The sequence below is a fragment of the Athene cunicularia genome (assembly GCF_003259725.1).
Source record: "Athene cunicularia isolate RWA chromosome 6 unlocalized genomic scaffold, athCun1 chr6_part2, whole genome shotgun sequence".
NCBI lineage: Eukaryota > Metazoa > Chordata > Aves > Strigiformes > Strigidae > Athene > Athene cunicularia.
In genome coordinates this window covers 7,517,919-7,532,923 of record NW_020799106.1, presented here as the reverse complement: position 1 = coordinate 7,532,923, position 15,005 = coordinate 7,517,919, and positions in this window count along the sequence as shown.

Below are 15,005 nucleotides of genomic sequence, written 5' to 3'. Positions count from 1 at the left end.
AGTGGGAATGACCGCTGGACCATTCTGTCTGCAGTTTGTTCAAAGCAGGATAAAAATTAATGGGAAAATTGTGTACGCAGCAATCTTAAGAAACTAAAATGCCACTGTGCCTCACCCGTTGTGGGTAGCAAATTAAATAACATAGCAGCTCGCTTCAAAATCTGAGGATAAAGAGTTCCTGTGGCAGGCATGGCAAGGAGGGGAGAGATGAAATGCTACAAACTGTCATTGATTCACATTCTGAGCTGGTAAGTTTGCTGATGTGCTACAGCAAAATGGATCTGTGTTTAACTCCAGCTGCCTCCACTCCCTCCTGTGACAGCTGTGGTGCTTTGAGCTCAAAATGAGAGACCTGTTACTCGTAATGATTTGCCTCAGCTCTTGGACCTCTGCTTACATCCCTCTGAGGTGCTCTTGAAGGTTGTCTGAGTAGTACCCTCAACTGGTCTTGGAAATTGCTACTTGGTGTGGGCCGTGTTTATGACCTTGCCAAGGCGAAGTGCTGAAGCTGGTGGGGAGGAAGGAGAAAGGGAGGTGGTCCTTTCTGACCTGAAGTGGAAAATCACTGGTGCTGTGAACTCCTGGAGGATATTCCTTGGTGCGTAGCTGTCCTATGCTGTTATCTCAGAGCTAATGTCCTGTGGCAAGATAGCTTTCACTGCGTGTTGCTGCTGCCTGCTTGAGGCACCGTGAAGAGTCAAGGTGTTGTAGTGCTGGGAAAGAGGATTTTGCTGGGACACAGACCTGAGTTCTTCTGGAAGGAGGATGTCTTTAGGACTGCTTTCAACCACGAGCCCTCCAGAGAAGCCCTGTGAGAGCTTGGTCCTCATGCTGGTCACACAAAGGGAAGGTGAGGAGCAGGAGTGTCACATGATGGGGAGGCAGTGTTCATGGGATGCGAGGGTATACTGGGGAATCTGCCTCTGACACATCGGGCTCAGGAGAGTTCATCTGCTGGTGCTTTCCCCTTCTCAGCTAACGTGTTGGCTATGGCTTTGGACAAACTACCTGCAAAGTAAAGGAAGAAGGAACAGTTGGTTGAAGTGGAGCTGGGATAGAAACAGACCCAGTGGCCAAGGGCAGAAGAGGGAGAACAAACCAGGAATTCTTCTCCCCAAACTCCTATTCCTGGATCAAGCAAGTCGTGTTAATAAAAAAGACCAACAGTTCCAGTGCCACTGGGAGATGTGGTGTTGCCTACCATGGCAGCAAGGACTTAAGTCAGCAGGATCAGAAAGCAGCCTCTATGCACTAGCAGCAGCATTGCTCAGCAGAGAGAGGGTTTCTCTCCAGGAGCCAGCTATTGATCAGCAGTTTACAATGAATGCCCAGCATGTAAATAAATACAGATACTGTGGTGGTGCTGCAGACATGAGGCTGCCCTTGAGGCCCTCATGACCACGTGCTCTGTGATAACTCATCTGTCTCTTCTGATGCACAGTTGAGCAGGTGAAGCTGATTTGCTCAAGCCTGGTGACTGCAGCTGATCTGCCTTCTTAAGCAGGTAATCAGTGGCTTATATGACTGATAGATGTCTTAAATCAGCAGGCATCCTCCATGAAATATTTGAATGTAACTCACTCCAATAGATGCTTCAGAATCTAGTCTTGCTGTTGCTATCAAATTCAACATAAGAAGGGAGGGAGGACTGTGATTTTTAAAAGCACTTGCATTTTTGGGTACTCTCGGTGCCACTGAAGTTTTCCAGTGCACGTACATGGCTGTTGTGGGTGGAAGGAGTGAGAACCCATCCAATGAGAAATCAGGTGTGTCTTATCCACCCTGCCTGCACAGTAAAATTTAAGATCTGGATTGTTCCTCTGGAGCTTGGGTGTGGACCGCATCTTAATGCTCCCATTTTGCTTAGTGGCGCATAGCTTTCATTAAGTAATGCTGTAAAACACTTGCATTATGGGCTACGAACCAGAAAAATCAGACCATAATCGCTGTGGTTCTGGGTCACGTTTTGCATGCGGATCATTTGACAAAAGTAACCAACCAGCAGGGATGAGTGGGGTAGAAGGTTTTTTGCTGCCTTTGTGGTACTATCTTCTGATGAAAATTGAGAGGCAACCTGAGATCTGCTCCATGTTTAGTTTAAGAAGTAGTAGTATACTGGGTTTTATTTCACTTGCCTTCATTTACACTGCTGGAAGGTTTAGCTCCACTTCAGAGCATTTTTTTTTTTTTCTTACAGAGGAAAGGGCACCCAGAAAGGGTATTTTAGAGCTTGGAGAGAACTTAAAGAAACTGCACAACAGGCCAGGATCTTTCCCCTCTTTGTCCTGTGGATGTATCTTCATTGGCAGTAAGCATGGTGCAAAAAGCACCTGTTTTGCTTTCCAAATCACTATAGCTGGTGATCAAGTCTGCCATGTCAACAAAAAGCATTAAGACCTCTGCTTTCTGCTGATGCAGAATGACAATTTGTTTCTCAGGCATTACTGAGATGTTAGATGCCAAAATTATGACCACTCTGTCAGATTGGTTGGATAATTTTTACTCCTAAGCCTTCCACAAAGATGATTTTCAGTGCTTGGAAATTAGTCTTACTCTGCAGAGCTGTCAGTGTCTCCCAGCTGTGTCAGTATGTGCTCTAACAAATGTGTGTATATATGATATAGCTATTTCATCATCATTCCCTGCACTCCTCCAGACACCTGGGAAGCTTATCTTAAGTGCAGCTTTCCTCTCCCAGGGGTCACTTTTGTTAATTCTTTTTTTGGTTTGTTTTCCAGTAGTGTAGAAAAGCCCTAGAACAAGCTTCTTGGTTTTGTTTTTTTTTTTTCTCAGGCCCTGCGGACACATAGGGAGAGAGATTTCATGTTCTGAGTAGGTTATGCTTGAAATGAATGATTGGAGATTTTATTTGTACAGGTAGGAAACGGAAGCAAGGAGAAATCAAGACTTCAGAGGTGTTAAAGACCCAATTCTCAGTGAAAGTTTGTATCCTCAAAAGGTAGAAAATCGTTGTATAGGGAGGCTGCGCTGAGGTCTCGTGTGCAGGTCTGAAAGGGTCACAGATCCCCTTGCAGAAAGGGAAATGCAGTGCTTAAAACAGCAGATCCTTTGAGAAACAGAGCACCCATCCGCTGACCTTCCCCATCACCGATCCGCAATCACGTTTTTGGGTCGGCAGAGAGGTGCCACCTCCACCCCCCTGGCACTGTTCCTCCCGGAGGACGCCTGGACCTGTAGCAACTCATCCTGGACACATCCCTTCCTAGCAGGAGGTGGGAGATGCAAAAAAGCCCTCTGGAAGAGTTTTTGCCTTTGCTGTTTGCAGTGAAGGTGAGCTGCGAGCCTACAGTTGCCTCATCTTTTTGGATACTCTTCCTGATTGATTTGGGCTCTATTATTAGTAGCTGACGTGCTGGTAAAGTCACTCTCCTCCTAACTCTGCTAATTAATCAATGCATCCCATGACAGCTCTTGACCATTAAATAATTTTCATTAGTATCCAGACCCCAACAGTATGGATGAACCCATCTATCTTTATTAGCTCTTGGATTTCAACACCAGGAACAGGAGCCAAATGTGACAGTAAAAGGGCAGTTTCCTGTCTAGTCCCTTCCTCATCCCACTGAAAACTGCCCTTGCTGGTATTTTTCTTTCTTCCCCTCCCTGGTCCTTGTTGTATGTTGGTTAAAGGAGAAGCTCTTCTCCTTAACCCGAGTGACTATCCTTCGGAAAAAAGTGGACAGAATCCTCTTTAAAGGTAGATAAATAGCATATGATTATCCTCATTTTGTAAGTAATCTGAGAATGTCTCTCAGGTCACGAAGGAAAGAAAGTGCAGATCAATACACATAGATGTCTGAATTATCTTCCTCCATACTAAAAATTAACTTTGCCAGTGGTGTAGCTGCATCTGCACACATGTAACCTTAAATTGGCCAAAATTGTATGCACAGCCTCAAAACCAGGAAGGAGTTACACTTCTTGGAAGTGTTTCCTGACCTCACTGAACATCTGGTGTTTTCCTGGAAGCGACGAGAAGCCACTGCTGCGTGCTCAACCTTGCTCTCCAGAATGAGAGGGCATCACTGTCCTCGCTCATCTGTGAGTTTATTTCCTGAACACTGGTGTAACGTGACAAATATTCCGTCATGGTGGGAATTCATGTCATTTCCTTCCTGCCAGTTGAATCTGCCCTGAAGCAATTCCTCCTTTTGTCAGATTAACACGATTTAGATTAGAGAAGTAAAAGAACTCAGAGAGGCCTCCCAAGATGCTGAAGTTTGTCCCTTGCTCTTGGATTATGTGATGTGGTCCTCCAATCCATGAAGTCGTGGGGGTGGTGGGTTTGTTCCCTATTAACTTGTTGTCTTTCTCCTAAAGCATGTCCTTTCCTGTTGGTTGGGGAGAAAAAAAAAAAGAGAATAAAGGCCAACCTTTGAAGCACTGAGGTGACTGAGCAGCTATTCCCATCAGATGTTGTACACCATGTGGAGGTGTACTCTCTGCTGCCCAAAGACCCATTTGAACATTGGAAATGGTGGCAGTCTGTGGAGCAGGGAGCATCTACCTATCTGTTTTCAGTAAGAACCTCAGAAATGCAAAGTGGGCTTTGCACAAGGCCCATCAAACCAAGAGGAGATGGCTTGTGCTTATGGGGTGAGTCGCTCAAGAAATCACATGAGGGTGTTTCATGGGCTGGGGTTGTTTCATCAGGGCAAAAGCGAGAGCTCCCAGAGACTTCTGGAAATCTCATGAGGCAGAGCCCCAAAACTGCATTTTGACCAGAAGGAAATTTCTGTGAGTTCTTTTGACCTTTTGTGGCATCCATACTGTGTCCCGTGGGTGGCCCAGGGAGGGATCGTGCAGCGGGTGGTTGTGTCTCTCAGAGCCATTTGGGCCTCGCTCCCTCCTGCACGGTGGGTGTCAGAGACCAACAACGGACGTTATTTTTACGGCTTGCTCCTCCCATGCTGCTGTGTACAGGTACTGCTTGGGCTTTTGTGTTTTGCTCTCTGTTTTTCCAATAGTGTTTCTAGGATTATTTTTTCCCCTCTTCCTGTAGAACTTAACTCAGAGCCGCCTCCATTGATATGTGTCTGTATCTGCTGAGAAGCCTTCTATCAGTTGTTTGCCTGAAGCCACCACTGTAAGTTATTTATACAGTGATTAGTTAAACCTTCAGATATTTAATGCAACCTTTAAATCACACATCCACCAACAGCTATTGGTCACATAAAATTTCATTGAGCAGTATCTGTCACTTACTGGTTTTCTCAATGTGTGCATATATTTAATTTTGTACAGACCTCTCTTGCTGATATTTTCTGCTGAGTAAATAGTAAATCGAGGGACTTCAAAAAGTGTTTTGTTGCATTGCAGTGAGTGAATTACTTGTAAAGGGAACATGGAGTATAAAAATTCATCTTGCAAAAAAGTTGCCCTGTTATATAAATCCCATATCTCTATGTTAAAACAGACTCAAACCTTAAAATGAAATGTATTTTCACAGCATATGTAGCTAGTAAGGACTCTCCCAACCAGCTGCCTTTGAATATTCAACCTTGTTGGGTTTGCTTCTGTTTTTTGCCTCTTCTGCCTCAGCTTATAGGATGCTTATGGGACAACATCTGTTTTGTACTAGGGGTTCAAAACGGTACATATATATATGCTTGAATTCAAAGATACAGTCAAAATCTAGCATTTTCAAGTTGGCTCAGAAAGCCAAGTTCTTGAGCTTATCAAAGGAAATGAGACTTGGGAGGAATGTAGGTAGAAAATGTAAAGCTGAAGTCCAAGGAAATGAAGTTCAGTTTTGGAACAAGTAGTAATTAAAAGTAGTGAAATGAGGTTATGTCTGTGTCTGCAAGTGAAGTAGAAAGAATGTATCGCAGTCCTGATTGCTGGGCTGAGCCTAAGCCAGCACAGACCCTCAAGTGAAGCATTTGGGTACCTAATGTCATCCTGTGGTCAGGAGGGGTGGCTTGAGTGAATCTTAAGGGCTGATTCAGGTCCTGGGTGTGTTGCACTGCTCTACGAGGGTCTGTCCATGACCCCAACTGGACCTGACAGTGGCTGAGACTGGGAGTAAGGGGCCTGGACTGGGTAGGTTGAGTGCAACCTAAAGGTTCAAGTACTTCTGTGTATGTGCAATGCAAATCCTCCTTTTTGGGTGCGTGGGTCAGTTTGGAGAGCCACGCTCAATTTGTGTGTCCTCAGCTTGGAATTTGGGGGTCACCATTTTCCTGGGCATTGGAAAACACTGCAGTTCAGTTGATCTGGAGTGAAATATTGCAATATGTCTGTGTGGTGGTATTGTGACTGGCTTAGCCAGCTTGGAGTGAGCAAGTCTCTCCCTTTCTGTAGGTTTCTTTAGGGTTGGTGAAGGAAGGAGGTGGCTGGGGACACTGAAGGGGAAGAAGCATGAGCTTTCCCCAGCTCTGTATGCTTTGGTGGAGACCTGCCAGCCTTCCCTGCCATTGCAGAGCTGCCTCGATAGCCCCACAGCTGCCCCATAAATAGGATGTCCCCGCGTGTCCCCGCTCCCCTTGGTCACAGCCTGCAGTCTGGTAGTGAGCAATGCACACCCTGAAACAAGTACAGTGCTGGGGAGTGACAGTCTGTTGTTTCTACCACCCTCTGGGAAACAGCTGGCAAATTTGGAACCCCATCTGCTTGCGGGGTTCAATGGAAAGGAAAGAGAAAGTTGTTTGTCTGGTCTAGTGCTAAAATGAGGGACTTCCAATGTTCACGGCACCTCACCTTGCCCTGGAGTGCAGACACAGCCTTGCCTCAGCATAACCCTCTCCCAGCCCAAATATGGGGCCAGAAACTCCTTTCTCTTGCTTTAACCTGGCTATAAGGAGCAGAGGAGAGGGAACAAAAGAAGCCAAGGTTGGGGAATGGCAGGCGAGCGGCGCAGGATGGCTGGGTCGTGGGTCAGCCTCCCGCCTGACCCTCACCAGGTCTAATAATGTTTTCTCTGACTCCTGACTGCTTGCTGCAGTTCATTAATTGATTTGGCAGAGCACAGAAGAAAATAGTAGTGACTGAGTGAAGTGAAACTATATATTTTAAACTGTCTTCCTGGATCTCAGCAAGATTTCCTTCACCCTCTTTGGAGCTGGTTGCTGTGATGGTACCCTGCTGTTATGCATTCCCCTCACCAGAGGTTTGATGGATGCTGAGGCTCATCTTTGGAGAAGAATTGGGATTTCACTCATCCTGGAGGCCAATTTGCCACTCGTTCCTGTGACTTCAGGGAGAGTTAGCTGCTGCCCTTGCTACAGCAAAGGCCTCTGTCTTAGTCTGTGCTGTAATTTGGTCATTAATTGAACACTTCTGAATATTTCCTTTTCCCCTTTTTTGAAATATGGATGGAGTCAAACTGCCATTTGGCTGAACTGTACTTGCTGGGGCTGAGTAATAGAGACACGGTGGCAGGTAAATGCAGGTGATGGAGAGTCCTACCTCTGTGTCTTCTCACAGAGGTGTGAGTGCTTTACTCCAAGCCTTGTTATAAATAGGGGCTTGACCTCTTTTTAACCGCAGTTAAAAGCAGTGTAGCCCCTTCCCAGCGTTATTTGGTATGGCACAAGGAAGGGGAAAAAAACGTCCATGGACTTCAAATAGACCCTTTCCAGGTGTAAGGGAGCTCCTGCTGTATTTAAAGTTCAGAGCGAAAGACTACCTTTCAATACATTGCATTTAACTTTGTCCAATTCCATTCTCTTTTTCTGCAGCGATAAAACTACTATTGCTCTTTCATCTCTCCTGCTTTCTTCCCGAGTAGGTTCTGTGAAAACAGTGTTTGGGGGCAGTAAATCACAAAATGGAAGCATGCATTCGTAAAATGCTTTATACCTCCCTCCATCAATATTTCAACGGGCAACACAGACATCAACATTTCATTTTAATTACGCTGCAAATTTTCCTTGTCGAGGAAGAAAGCTGAACTCTGCGAGGCAGCCAAACCCCATCCCCGTCTCCTCCTTGCCGTGGGAGCGCTGCAACATCCAATTAGCCACGTCTTTTGTTCATCTGAGTCACGGGGCTGTACGTGTGCCCGATGCGCTTCTCTCCCGCAGGAGGAAGACTTCCAGCTGGGCTGAGTCTGGCCTGGCTTGTCCTTTTCTTGCCACGGGGTGAAAGGAGGTCTCGAAGCCATTCGTGGATGTATCTGTGGGAGCTGGCGCGCTGCCTGGAGCCCTCCGGTGGGCAGGAAGGGCGATCCAGCACAGACAGAAGGTTTGGGAGGATAGGCTCTGACAGTGATTAGAGGCAAGGGAAGGCTTCCCTGCTGCAGCAAGCGTCACACTTTTGAAAGCTGTCCTTTCTGAGGTTGCGTTGCTTGCTAGGACTGTTTTCGTTGGCAGGAGAAGAGTAAGAATGTGACCAAGGTGTGCAAAATGCTGAATGACACAGGCAAGTCAGGCCGTGCCCTCGTGTAGCCCTTTTCTGGGAGATTGAAGAGATGGCCACTTGCAACGGAGTGGCAATACAGGAGTCGATACGCTGCACGCCCAATTTATGTGCTAACCTGCAAAACTCTTTGCCAGCAGATACTGCTGAGTCCTCCCAAAACCACAGTAGCAGATTTTCTCAAAGTATAACATTCATGGGTATGTGAGCTAGGATAAAAATATACATGACAAAATGCTTAAGGAAAGGAGGGGGTCCCCTAATGCAAAGGAAATATGTCCCTCGTGGTGGTGCTGTTCCATCATTGTCAATTACAAGGAGTGTTAAATGTTCCTCCGTAGCAGCTGGTGTGGGGTATTATTGTAGAGAGGGCATTAAATTAGATGGGATATCAGTGTAATTCAATACGACAATTTCTGTGGTCATATCCTGAAGACAGTGGAAAAGGTGGGGAGAGGGAGCAGCACCCGTGACACACACAAATGCTAACTGGAAGGGAAAGAGGCATTCATTTCTTGTTAGCGCATACAAATGTAAATGTACTGATTTATGTAACTTCCCAAAGCTTAGCTGCCTGCTGCCTGGAGAAGTGTTCTTACAACACATATCCAAATTAAGATGCCACTTACCAGATAAATTGCTCCATGTAGAAACTTTGTTTGCAAAGTCAACATTTTTCCAACAGCCTTTTTAAAGTCCTTAAAAACTGAAAACAAACTGCATGAATAAACAAATATCTGCATGTTGCTGGTATCAAGGTCCAGGAGATGGTTTTGAGGCCAGCCGTGTCAGAGAGAGGCAGTGTCACAGTGTCACGACAGCCCAGTCTTGGATGGACAAGTGTTGGCATCTTTGTATATGAACTCATTAAAATTAATTCAAGTCCACACAACACCAAAGAAATGATTTAACAAATGAATTGGCTTATTCTGACCTGCCTGAGTGCAGCAATTTGGGATTCGGTAATGGAGGGCTACACGTTGCAAACTGAGATGGGGAGTGTGGGATGTGTTATGCTTCACCCAACATCTTAATGCAGCATTTCCTCTGCGAGGGAGGGTGTGAAAAGTAAAAGTTAAAGCTGTGATCTGTTTTTTCCTCTCCCTAGGACTGTTGTCTCCCTTTTGCTCAGAGCTATACCAGACTCACATAGAGGAGCTCTCGGGTAGTGTTATCCATGGGACATTGGGTATTTTCCTACTCTGTATGTATGCTTAATAATGCATGTACAATGCTCAAACGATGTTAGGACAAGAATAGTTACTCTTTTGGAGAACCTTTCTTAGCAAGTCCTTGAAGTTTCTCTGAAAAGAGCTCTCCAGGAGCCCCATTTATGCAAAAATTAATCTGATGTTTGTAACGACAGAAGATGGGGAAGTACATACAAGGCAGAGGGCCCTGAAATAAAGTTGATTTGCAGAAAGACCATAACAGGTCAACAGGCAAGTCTTCATCTGCAAGCCTGGAGAGAGTCAGGAGATCTGGGAGCTGTTAGGAGGATGTGCAATGGGGTGAAAGCTAGGGACACCACCAAAAAGCGTTTCTGAAGAGGTGGCACCAGAAGTCCTGGTCGAGGCATGCCAAGTGCTTGATGGGTCACCCCCTGCATTAGCAAGGAAAGTTTCCTTGCGTGATCTTGAGACAACACAGACCATCCTAAGAGCCAGCAGTCTTGAACAGGAGAGTTTAAAAAGAGCTGGATTTTATGTGTCTTCACATGGAAGGAGTGCTGGCAGGTTTGAGTTGATCTGCAGGGGAAAAGAGAAGTCCGGATGGGAAGAGTCGTTTGCCAGGTTAATTTGCCTCCCTACATGGTGCAGCAGTTGCTATAAGTCAGTCTTAACCTGTGGCTGATAAATGTGGCCTGTAGATGTAGACTGAGAGGCTTTTTGGGATGAGACCTGTTTATCTGGACCCTGAACAGCAGGACTATTAGAGAACAGGCAGCAGGAAAAAAGAAAAGTGGTAGTGTTTTCTGAACACACCCTTCCCAAATACACGTTGGCACATCCCTGTGCAGCACAGAAATAAGCAGAAGGGATCTGTTTACGTGGTTATGGGTTTGCTGTCCTTGGATCCTGTTTGAACACACTCTATCCCAGAGTTGTTTTGCATTTCACCAGGGAGTCTTTTGTCTAAAGGGCATCACTGCTACAGCAAAGTGGAGCGTGTCCCTGCCCCTGCTTTCTCCAGTGGATATCACATTTCATTACCCTGATGAGCCTGAGTGAATTCTCCCGGTTGTGTTAATTTGCCCACAAGCCAGCCTGTGTCACGTCCGCAAGAAGCCCGTGACATTTTCCAGCCTCCCCCATCCCTCCCGGTTTCGAAACCTTTTGAATAATAATAATTGCGGCCTTGTCCCTTTTTCTACTGATTGCTTCTGAAATGGAGAGAGGATGGAAGGGCCGAGACACCCCTGTTCCTGTCCGCAGTCGGCCCCAAGCTGGGCGAGCGTGGGAGGCATTTGCCTCTCAGAACTGTGTGTGTGCCCAGTCTGCCGCGGTGCTGCAAGGGCTGATGGCGGGGGGAGCAGAGGGGGTGCCTTTGCACAACCTCAGTCCTTGCTGTTTGGAGCTCATCAGCGAAATGGAAAGTGGGTGGTGGCAAGTGGGGTGGCTGTTCCAGCATTGTCCTACCCTTTGGGCTGCTGTGGGTTGAGAAATAGAGTGCTCTTGTGCATTTTTGGTGCCTTCACCAGTGGTGTTCTTTTTTTCCTGAAGCATGAGTGCATCGCTAGGGAGAGGAACATGTAGCATTGGACAATGAATGCTTTAAACCCAGGATCTGAACGCTGCGTTTCACAGTGCCCTGCAGGCAAGGCATAGAGGAAGGATTTAAAAGTAGATGCATGGGGGCAGGTGAGAAGTAAACTATTTGCATTCCCAATGTGGTGCTGCTCCTTCCCCGTGTCTTCAGTTTAATCCATATTTTTGATTGCTTTGATAGTACCAGAGAGTTGGGACTGTTTTCCATAATGTTGGTATCCAGAAGTGTGAAGTGAGGTGTGCTTCTGCATCTTTCACAAACAATATTTGTGGATTTTTTTTTTACCTCTGTTTTAACTAATGATACCTTTAAATGATGATAATTTTACTGTTCTAGCAGCCATGAAGTTGATCCATTGAAAAATCAGTGGTGCTTGTGTCAGCCTAACCTTAAGGATGAATATTAATTTCTCAAGAAGTTAAAGAAGCTCTAACAGGACAGAGAAACTTAGCTACTGATTACTAGTACTTTTGAGAGAGATGATGTTTCAAAATACTTCTCCTGTGACTATGCCCCTCATCAAACCATCCCAGGAAGCAAGTCAACACTCTGCAAGGCTTAGCTGCGCCTCATGCTCTCGACTGGTTTTTAGGCCTTTTGGATAACCATTGTTCTCCATGTTCAGGTTTCTGAGAGGAAAGGTTAATGCACGTTGGCTCAAAAACTCTACTCTGAATGCACTGAGAGGCTTTGTACTGAGCACACAAGAGCCTTAGTCACGTGCAGACAAGAGTTACTTGCACATGGAGAACTGATGACTGATTGAAGAAGAGTTTCAGGCAGTGTATGAAGGGGCATTTGAATGGATTTGGTGTTAACACAAAGCTGTCACAGCTCTTTGGCAGAAGGAAGGAGGCTCCAACTAAGAATTAGTTGCGTGTTGCATCAAAGTCGAGGGGTTGAGGATTGGAGTAAGTGGATCTTACAGTAAATACATCAAAGAGGTCAGGACACAGAAACTAAAGTGAAAGATAATGACAGGTGAGAGTAATCACTAATGAAACTTGAAGCCCTAAGCACTTAGAATGTGGTGAAGAAGCTCTAGGAGCTTTGCTCAGCCCTAAACAGCCAGGATAGCTGAGAAGTGATGTGCTCCTAGGTGGGACAGGATGACGGTCTGGGTGGCCAAGGACTGCAAGGATATTGGGAAGGATTTGGTTGCTGATAGCATGGATGTAGCATGCATGTCCCTCAGACCCATTTGGTAAGCAAAACCCTTGCGGTTTTTTTTTCCAAGAAAAGGAAAGGTTAGGACTCTAGGCAAGCTGAATGACAGCTTGGAGGCTCACTGTGCGCCAAAGCTATTGCTGCTACCCCTTGCTCAGCTTCCTTCACTCCTGGGGACAGATGCACAGCACCATGTATCCTGTGGATATTGCTTCTGATTGATATTAACGATTTCACTTAAAACCAAGGTGGTAGGAAGGTTTTGGGGCTGTTAGGGGGAAAGGGGTAACTGAGGAGGTTGTTTAGGGTGTCTGGCTGAGGCTTCCTTTTGAGGTGTCTGCTTCTCCCTCCAGGAGCCTGGGATCCTAACCTCACCCCTTTACCAGCTGCTTAATATCTGGGGACATCAACACGCTTTCATGAGGCAAAGTAAGAAGCAGGTGATCCAAACCATCTCCAAACGCTCCTAGCCTGGCCAGAAGCTGCTGTGGTGAGTGATTTCTGGTCCAAAGAGAAATTTCTTCTCCCAGCATCCCTCTGAGACATTTTTCTTTGCCCTGAAAGGATTCCTCCCTGCGTGTTGAGTCATGCTTGAAGAAGCGCTTGTTAAATAAGTACTGCTCAGCTTTGCTTAAAACAAATGAAGTTGATTTAATAGGGCTACAGAATGGCCAGGTATCTGTGTTATTTAAGAGTATTGGCACTTTGAAGGCCGAGTGCTAAAAGCACTTTATTTTTATTTCAACTGTTAATTGAAAATCAGCTGGTTCGTCTTGTTCTTTCTGCTACTGCTCCTTCTCCTCTGCTCCCCGTTCTTCTCTCCCCCATCCCCCTGCAATAGGATAACAGCTGTTAATGCAACACCCCTGCACAACGTGCTAGTAAAAATGTGGCACGAGGCCAGGCTTTCACTTGTGGTTTATTGGTTTAATTAACCAGGGTCTTGCAGATACTTCTTTGTGAGGCAGAAATGAGAGAATCTAATGTTTCTTGGGCTGAATCCTTACATCATTTTGAGGCACCTGGTGAAGGCACCAAGGTAAAAACTTGGCTGCTTTGATTAACCTTGACTGAATTCAATAATACCTTGGAGTCACATTATTGCTGACCTTGTGTTTTGCTACCTTCTTATCTTTCTAATTTGTCTTTTCTTCCTGCCTTGGCAATAACAGTCAGAAGTGTTAAAAAAAATCTCCTGCTGTCTCATGGCAGAGCCCCTGTACTTGCAGTGATACTTTTTTTTTTTAAAAAAAGTCAGTAGATTTCTTGTTGTTTGTGTTTTTCTTGCGTTTACACACACAAACATTTGCATGAGAATAGCTACTTAAGAGTTGCTTGGAGGTGACCTTGTAATTTTTTAAAAATGAATTTGTGTGATGATGTGCTGAATACTGCCAGCCATCAAGATAATTTGGTATTTGTTCATGCAAAAAGAAATTCTTCCTATGTGCCACTTTAGGAGATAATCTTGACAGTGTTCGTCAGAAAAGCAGTGCTCAAGCTGGGATGTCCACAAAAAAAAGTTCAGGTGCCGCCTGGGTTTATTTTGAGTGATTTGCTATTCTTTTTTTGGTTTGTTTTTGTTTGTTTGTTTGTTTCATGTTCCTGTTGATGCGATGTCCTCTCATAATTTTGGTCTGTGCTGTTGAAGGTGTGTATTATTTTGGGTGAGGCATGAAACAGAGGATCTGAGCACTTGTAGTGATCTGTAAAGCCTCTGGCATCCATTTATTCTAAATTCCAGGGTCTTGTTCAGGGATATTTGTATGGGTGCTACAGAAATCCTGTAGCTCAAAGGACAGTAAGGCCGGATCTTAAACTCCTTTAAAGATTTTGAGCACTCTAGCCCTGTTGCAATTCCAGTTTTGAGTTAAATGACATTCATGCTTCCTTTTTGAAATTTCTTTCTCTTCTTTGCTTCCTTTTCCTTTACTGATAGCTAACATGATACGCACTTCCTGTGGTCCACCCTAGAAGGTTATGGCAGTGATTCCTTCTTATGACTTTCTAATGATCTTGAGGGCGAAGGTTGTGTTTTGAAAGAGAGAATATTGATTAGCATCTTAATTGACAGTCCTCCTTTGCTAGGACCTCTCTAAATCTGAGGGGAGATTTCATCGCCCTCTACAACTACCTGAAAGGAAGTTGCAGAGAGGGGTGGATGAATCTCCTTAATGAAATAACAAGTGATAGGATGAGAGGGAATGGCCTCAAGTTGAGCCAGGGAAGGTTTAAGCTGAATATGAGGAAGCATTTCTTTACAGAATGTGTTGTAGGTGTTGGAATGGGCTGCCCAGGGCAGGGGGGGGAGTCCCCATCCCTGGAGGGGTTGAAGAGTGGGGTTGACCCAGTGCTGAGGGATCTGGTGGAGTTGGGAATGGTCAGGGTGAGGTTCATGGTTGGACTGGAGGAGCTTCAAGGGCTTTGCAAACTGAGATGATTCTGTGAAATCAAGCCTATGCCAGGTCACATTTCCTTGGGACATCCAAAGCATGCTGTTAATTTCTGGAAGCATCTGGTCAGGTGAGTAAATAGTTTATTATGATTTGCTTTCCTGCAGTGATCTTTCCACTGGAGTTTAAGATTTCTATGTGAGAAACGTCTCCTTTACTGGGAATTTTGAAACAGAAATGTGGAGCTTGATTCAGGATTTCAGCAAGCAAAATGCTTACAAAATACCCCAGATTGGT